Raw genomic sequence first — 7,934 nt, 5'->3', positions numbered from 1 at the left:
GTGTTCTTCCATGGTCTTACTGAATAGTAAGATGTCATCGATGTAAATGAGGGCTTTGTCAAGAATTGCTCAAGATCTTGGTCATCACTTATGAGGGCTTTGTCAAGAATTGGCCTTTGCTAATTCCTCGTGATTGAACCAATACCTTCATCATCTTGAAAGCATCAAATCCTAATAGCAAATCCCTTCTTGGAAGGCCACATCCAAGAACATGAATTTGGATCTTGCAGTTAGGAAGTATGCTAATCTCCAATGGTTCTTTCGTCTCTAATCCTGCATCAAAATCATCTCCAGATGCTGATGTAAGACGTTTCTGGGATGGTCTCCATGCCTCTTGAGGTAACAGCTTTGGGTTCATCATTGAGAACTGAGCTCCAGTATCAACAAGGGCTATGGCATCGAATGGCTTGCTTAACTGGTGCTTGATCTGTACTTTAACATGGGGTGCTTTGAACTCTTCATCTTCTTTTATCCCAAAATTGTATGAGATAAAATCCTCTTCCGGAACTTCATCTTCTATGGAAAAGATTGTTTCTGCTGAAGGTTCATCTTCTGGGCTGAGATAGCCATCCAGGTCTTCTTCGGCGATATCGTCATCAATAAGAGACATGACTTCCGATATCATTTTAGCCGCTTGCTTCTCCTTGCAATCTTTGGCGTAGTGTCCTGGCTTTCCACAAACAAAGCATTTGTTAGATGTTTTATTTCCCCTCTTTTTTGGTTGTGCTTTCTGGTTTTGGGATTTTCTGAAATATCTCCTCCTTGGCTTCCATCCGATTTGGGATTTTCTGAAATATCTCCTCCTTGGCTTCCATCCGATTCTTCTGGTGTTGAAATATCTCCTCCTTGGCTTCCATCCGATTCTTCTGGTGTTTTGAGGATTCTTCCTGAAACGAGTGAAATTTCTCCTTCTTACTCTGGGTTTGTCTGCACACACTCCATTGCATGAGGATCCTATTATGAGATTTGGCTTCTGGCATGCTTTGGAAAGAATTGATTCATGCTTTCTCAAGGTCTGGAACTTGTTGTGGATCTGGCAAATATTGTCTAGGCTTTCAAATATTGCTTGCCTAATCTGCCCAGTTGAAAGATGTGTTATGGATCCATGATTCTTTTTGATAAGTTGATCTGTACTGTCTGCCAGCAGGGGTGGTAAGGATGAAACAAAAGCTTGCTTGAGATTGTTGTCAAATCCCAGAAAATAGAAAACTTTTGTCATCCTTTTGAAGTGCACTTCATTCTGAAAAACTCCGTTCTCTTCTGTTCTACTTCATCTTCATGTTTACCCAGAAATATGAAGTAAATCATTGAAACGGCTTCCTGGAGAGGTAGTCCTAAGAACATCATCTTGAATGCCCCATCTGCTTTAGACCACCAATCTTTAAGAATTCCGGTGAACTTTGCTGTAAATTCCATCAGGATTTTGAAAGTATCTCGTTCTACTAGATTCCTAGTAGTCATCCATGTGTGGAACTCAGCAAACTTCTCTCCCCACTTTTCTGGTGATAAATCATCAATTGTAAAGAATTGATAATTTACTCCTTTGTGCATCACCATTTCCGTGGCATTTTCAACACCAAAGTATTCTTCCTCTGTATGACCCATTGGTTGATCAGCAGGTTGTTGAGTTGTGTATCCACCAGTTGATGATTCTGCTGGATCTGCCATAAATGCAGGGTTTTCCGACTCCTCGGATTCTTCTCCTTCTGGATCTGTGTATCCTTCTGATTATGACTGAGTTGCTTCAGATTGGTAGCCAGATTCTTCTGATATTTCTCCAGTACTATAAGCTTCCATGACTGGTAGATTTCTCTCAGGTGGGTCTGGGCCTTTGATAACAGAATCAAAAAGATCCTTATCTGTGATTGTTTCATGAAGCATCATTTGGGTCGTTTTTGGGGTTGTATTTGGTGGAGAGTACATGTCATCTGATTTTGAGGATATAATTGGCTGGGATGGAATGGTAGTTTGTTCTGAAATGGTGAAAGGTCTAAAAACTTGCTGGTGTAAAGGGTGAGATGGATTTCTAATTTTCCAAGCAGAGAACAAACTTGTTTGAGAATCAGGTTGGACTTGAGATGTGGGTAAAGGCAAAGTTGGTTGTGGTGGGGGTTGTGGATACTTTTGTTTAGGCTTACTTCTCCTATGGTACTCATCTAGAATGGAAGAGTCTGTAGGAGGAAACATAGGGTTTCCAGACTGGAACGACGAACTTGTTAAGGAACTGGTTTGGTAAAATGGTGTTGGAGTAGAGGTAGCTGGGTATTTTTGGGGTGTTTCAAACAAATTGGGTTGGTAAGGTTGTTTGGGCCTGATCTCGGATCTCAACTGATCTATCATGCTCCGGATAGAAGCAGTTTCGTTGGCTTGGTACTGAAAATGGGCTTGAAGGGATTGACCATAAGAAGGTCTCTCAAAAGGGATCTGCTCCAATCTTTTCTCCAAAATCTGGATCCTTGAGTCAATCTTTGAATAGTATTCTCCAGATTTGTGGCTTAGCTCAACAAGATTGTTGGAAATTGATTTGAGGGTGCGGTTTTGAGCTAAGGCGTTCTCCGTTTGCCAATTTAAAGTCTGCTCAATGGATGGTTGTCCTCTTAACTGGCCTGTTGGTAATACTTCATTAGGAGCTGGGATCTTTGGTGCATGCATAGAACCTCCTCGCTGAAAACTTTCCAAAGGGGGAAAGTCCTCCTCATAGGATTCTGAGATCACTATTGCTGGGATAGCTGGTGAAGCTGGAACTATTGTGGGCTCCTTTCTTAAGTACTCTTGCTCATAGCACTTAAGAGCTTTCTTTTTTCTTTGCAGGGGCACAGGTGGTGGTGACGGCGGATCTTCATCATCACTATCATCCTTCCTTCTGGATCTTCTCCTTCTAGAGGGCTTGCAGCTGGGTCTCCTCTGTGGCTCCTTTGTTGGGTAGCATTGCTTACAATCATCTTCACATAAATCGAAGAAACAGTGATTTGAGATGGAATCCTTAAACCAGAAAACTGGTTTACCAAATTGGTCGAATGAATGAACAATTTCTTATGTGCTTTCGGGAAGAGATATAATAACTCCGTTGATGAGCTAGATTTGATACTTGGGTTACATACCGTGATGAGATGAGCATGCCTTCCTTCCGGAGGTACCATGTGTAGTTTGATTCTGATAGAGATGCCGCGACCCATATTACGAATGATGTGGAGTATAACTCTAGCAACTTAAAGGTAAGAAAGATCCTAATGAATCATCTCAAAGCAATCGTACTTAATTTAGCAATCAACTTGTCGGGAATGAAAACAAATTTGAACAAGGCCTACCGGCAAGATTTGTTTTACATGTGGAGTATGGAGAAGGAAGCGGATGTCAACATGGGATCCAAGTGAAGAAGTGGCTTGCCTCTAAAATAAGCCAAATTTTCAATCCATTTTTATTGGACCATTAGTGACGGAGTTATTCTAGGATTAGGGCTTGATGCGGATCTTACTGGTGAGAAAGTTGAAGTCGAGATGAAAGCATTTACCATCCAAGACTTCTTTGGTATGACCCTTAAGTTTCAAGGTGATGATGCCCCGCTAATTTGTGATAAGGAAGAGGAAGAAGACGAAGAAGATAATGAAGCAAATGAAGATTAACAACAACAAGGTAGAGAGGGCGTTCAACATGGTGGACCCGTAATAATGGATTGGGAATCTACAAGAACCAAGAACAAATGGTGTTTCTACAAACCCAAAGCACAAGTCAAGATGAGGAATTGAACGGATAAGAGAAGCGGTGGAGCACAACACGAGAAAGATTGAGGAACTCCAAGCACAATTAGCTAACCAATTCAATCCACCATCATATGGAGGCCAATGAAAGAATCCGCCACTACAAGGCCAAGGGAAGGAAGAGATTTGAAGAAAGAAAAATACAATGATTGAATGATGTTCTTTTGAGATGTTTACCACTATAACATTATGTGCCCTATGCGTGGGGTTCCAACTTACATTTCTTTAATTTTCATGCAACTTACCTCTTTTTGTAGGAAATGTGGAGAACCAAAGAGTAAGCCAAGAAAAGCAATTATGAGGAAGCAAGCACTAGCCAATTAAGAGCTAGAGTACAACAACCACCTCCACCACCAATGTTCCACCGCTTCTCTTATCCGTGCAATTCCTCATCTTGCCTTGTGCTTTGGGCTTGTAGAAATGCCATTTGTTCTTGGTGCAATTGCATATGAAAGGCTCTTGTAGATTCCCAATCCATCATCACGGATCCACCATGTTGGACGCCCTCTCACCAATTAGCGTGGTATCATCACCTCCAAACCTAAGGTTCATACCAAAGAGGTATTGGATGGTAAATGCTTTCATCTCGGTTTCAAGTTTCTCACTAGTAAGATCCGCACCAAGCCCAAATTCTAGGAATAACTCCGTTACCAACAGTCCTATAAAAACGGATTGAATATTTGTCTTATTTCTAGAGGCAAGCCACTTATTCACTTGGACTCCCATGTAGACATCTTTTCCACACTCCACATGTAAAACAAATCTTGCCGGTATGCCTTGTTCAAATTTGTTTTCATTCCCGACAAGTTGATTGCTAAATTAAGTACGATTGCCTTGAGATGATTCATTCGGATGTTTCTTGCCTTCAAGTTGCTAGAATTATACTCCGCATCATTCGTAATATGGGTCTGCATCTCTATCGGAATCAAACTCCACATGGTACCTCCGGAAGTAAGGCATGCTCTTCTCATCACGGGTATGTAACCCAAGTATCTAAGCTAGCTCATCAACCGAGTGATTATATCTCTTCCCGAAAAGCACATAAGAAATGGGTTTCCTGGCACTGTTTGGCTCTTTCTCTATGTTAAAGGAAGCAAGAAACCCATAGGTAACTGGGGAATATGTCGACCCTATCCATTCGAATACTTTGCTCCATTGCGGGTGTCTTAGAAACCGATTTACCCTATCTTCTCAACCGAATTCTCTTAGCACACTAGGATCAAAGTATTTCCTTCCAATTAAATTCTTTGACTTATACAATCCATAAGCGCCAGTTGTTCATGAGTTAAGCCTCGGAGGACCCATGTTCCTCTTCCATTATGATCAACTTGTGGTGGTGGAGGTGGTGGTTGTGCTCTAGCTCTTGTTCGGCTAGTGCTTGCTTCCTCATAATTCCTTTTCTTGGCTTGTTCTTTGGTTCTTCCCATTTCCTACATACAGAGCTAAGTTGCATGCCACGCATAGGAAACCTAATGTTTTAGTGGTACACATCTCAAACAAACATCATTCAATCATTGTTTTTTCTTTCTTCAAATAACTTCCTTCCTTTGGCCTTGGAGTGGCAGATTCCTTCATTGGCCTCCATATGATGGTGGATGGAATTGGTTAGCCAATTGTGCTTGGAGCTCCTCAATATTTCTTGTGTTGTGCTCCACTGCTTCTCTTATCCGTGCAATTCCTCATCTTGCCTTGTGCTTTGGGCTTGTAGAAACGCCATTTGTTCTTGGTGCAATTGCATATGAAAGGCTCTTGTAGATTCCCAATCCATCATCACGGATCCACCATGTTGGACGCCCTCTCTACCTTGTTGTTATTGCTCTTCATTTCCTTCATCATCTTCTTCCTCTTCCTTATCACCAATTAGCGTGGTATCATCACCTCCCAACCTAAGGTTCATACCAAAGAGGTCTTGGATGGTAAATGCTTTCATCTCGGCTTCAAGTTTCTCACCAGTAAGATCCGCACCAAGCCCAAATCCTAGGAATAACTCCGTTACCAACGGTCCAATAAAAACGGATTGAATATTTGTCTTATTTCTAGAGGCAAGCCACTTATTCACTTGGACTCCTATGTAGACATCTTTTCCATACTCCACATGTAAAACAAATCTTGCCGGTAAGCCTTGTTCAAATTTGTTTTCATTCCCGACAAGTTGATTGCTAAATTAAGTACGATTGCCTTGAGATGATTCATTCGGATGTTTCTTGCCTTCAAGTTGCTAGAATTATACTCCGCATCATTCGTAATATGGGTCTGCATCTCTATCGGAATCAAACTCCACATGGTACCTCCGGAAGTAAGGCATGCTAATCTCATCACGGGTATGTAACCCAAGTATCTAAGCTAGCTCATCAACCGAGTGATTATATCTCTTCCCGAAAAGCACATAAGAAATGGGTTTCCTGGCATTGTTTGGCTCCTTCTTTATGTTCAAGGAAGCAAGAAACCCATAGGTAACTGGGGAATATGTCGGCCCTATCCATTCGAATACTTTGCTCCATTGCGGGTGTCTTAGCAACCGATTTACCCTGTCTTCTCAACAGAATTCTTTTAGCACACTCAGATCAAAGTATTTCCTTCCAATTAAATTCTTTGACCTATACACATCCACAAGTGCCAGTTGTTCATGAGTTAAGTCTCGGAGGACCCTTGTTCCTCTTGCATTATGATAAACTTGTGGTGGTGGAGGTGGAGGTGGTTGTTGTGCTCTAGCTCTTGATCGGCTAGTGCTTGTTTCCTCATAATTCCTTTTCTTGGCTTGCTCTTTTGTTCTTCCTATTTCCTACATATAGAGGTAAGTTGCATGAAAAATAAAGAAATGTAAGTCGGAACCCCACGCATAGGAAACCTAATGCTTTAGTGGTACACATCTCAAACAGACATTATTCAATCATTGTTTTTTCTTTCTTCAAATATCTTTCTTCCTTTGGCCTTGGAGTGGCGGATTCCTTCATTGGTCTCCATATGATGGTGGATGGAATTGGTTAGCCAATTGTGCTTGGAGCTCCTTTTATCTTTCTCGTGTTGTGCTCCACCGCTTCTCTTATCCGTGCAATTCCTCATCTTGCCTTGTGCTTTGGGCTTGTAGAAACGCCATTTGTTCTTGGTGCAATTGCATATGAAAGGCTCTTGTAGATTCCCAATCCATCATCACGGATCCACCATGTTTGACGCCCTCTCTACCTTGTTGTTGTTGCTCTTCGTTTCTTTCATCATCTTCTTCATCTTCCTTATCACTAATTAGCGTGGCATCATCACCTCCCAACTTAAGGTTCATATCAAAAAAGTCTTGGACGGTAAATGCTTTCATCTCGGCTTCAACTTTCTCACCAGTAAGATCCGCATCAAGCCCTAATCCTACGACTAACTCCGTTACCAACGGTCTTATAAAAACGGATTGAACATTTGGCTTACTTTGAGAGGCAAGCCACTTCTTCACTTGGATTCCCATGTAGACATCCGCTTCCTTTTCTATACTCCACATGTAAAACAAATCTTGCCGGTAAACCTTGTTCAAATTTGTTTTCATTCCCGACAGGTTTATTGCTAAATTAAGTACGATTGCCTTGAGATGATTCATTCGGATGTTTCTTGCCTTCAAGTTGCTACAGTTATACTCCGCTTCATAATATGGGTCGCGGCATCTCTATCGGAATCAAACTCCACATGGTACTTCTGGAAGTAAGGCATGCTCATCTCATCACGGGTATGTAACCCAAGTATCTAAGCTAGCTCATCAACGGAGTGATTATATCTCTTCCCGAAAAGCACATAAGAAATGGGTTTCCTGGCATTGTTTGGCTATTTCTTTATGTTCAAGGAAGCAAGAAACCCATAGGTAATTGGGGTATATGTCGGCCCTATCCATTCGAATACTTTGCTCCATTGCAGGTGTCTTAGCAACCGATTTACCCTGTCTTTTCTCAACCGAATTCTCTTAGAACACTAGGATCAAAGTATTTCCTTCCAATTAAATTCTTTGACTTATACACATCCACAAGCGCCAGTTGTTCATGAGTTAAGCCTCGGAAGACCCTTGTTCCTCTTCCATTATGATCAACTTGTGGTGGTGGAGGTGGTGGTTGTGCTCCAGCTCTTGTTCGGCTAGTGCTTGCTTCCTCATAATTTCTTTTCTTGGCTTGCTCTTTGGTTCTTCCCATTTCCTACATACAGAGC

This window comes from Ipomoea triloba, chromosome 15 (genome assembly GCF_003576645.1).
Source record: "Ipomoea triloba cultivar NCNSP0323 chromosome 15, ASM357664v1".
In the NCBI taxonomy this organism is placed as follows: domain Eukaryota; kingdom Viridiplantae; phylum Streptophyta; class Magnoliopsida; order Solanales; family Convolvulaceae; genus Ipomoea; species Ipomoea triloba.
The sequence above is the reverse complement of the archived record's forward strand: the minus strand, read 5'-3'. Positions refer to the sequence as shown.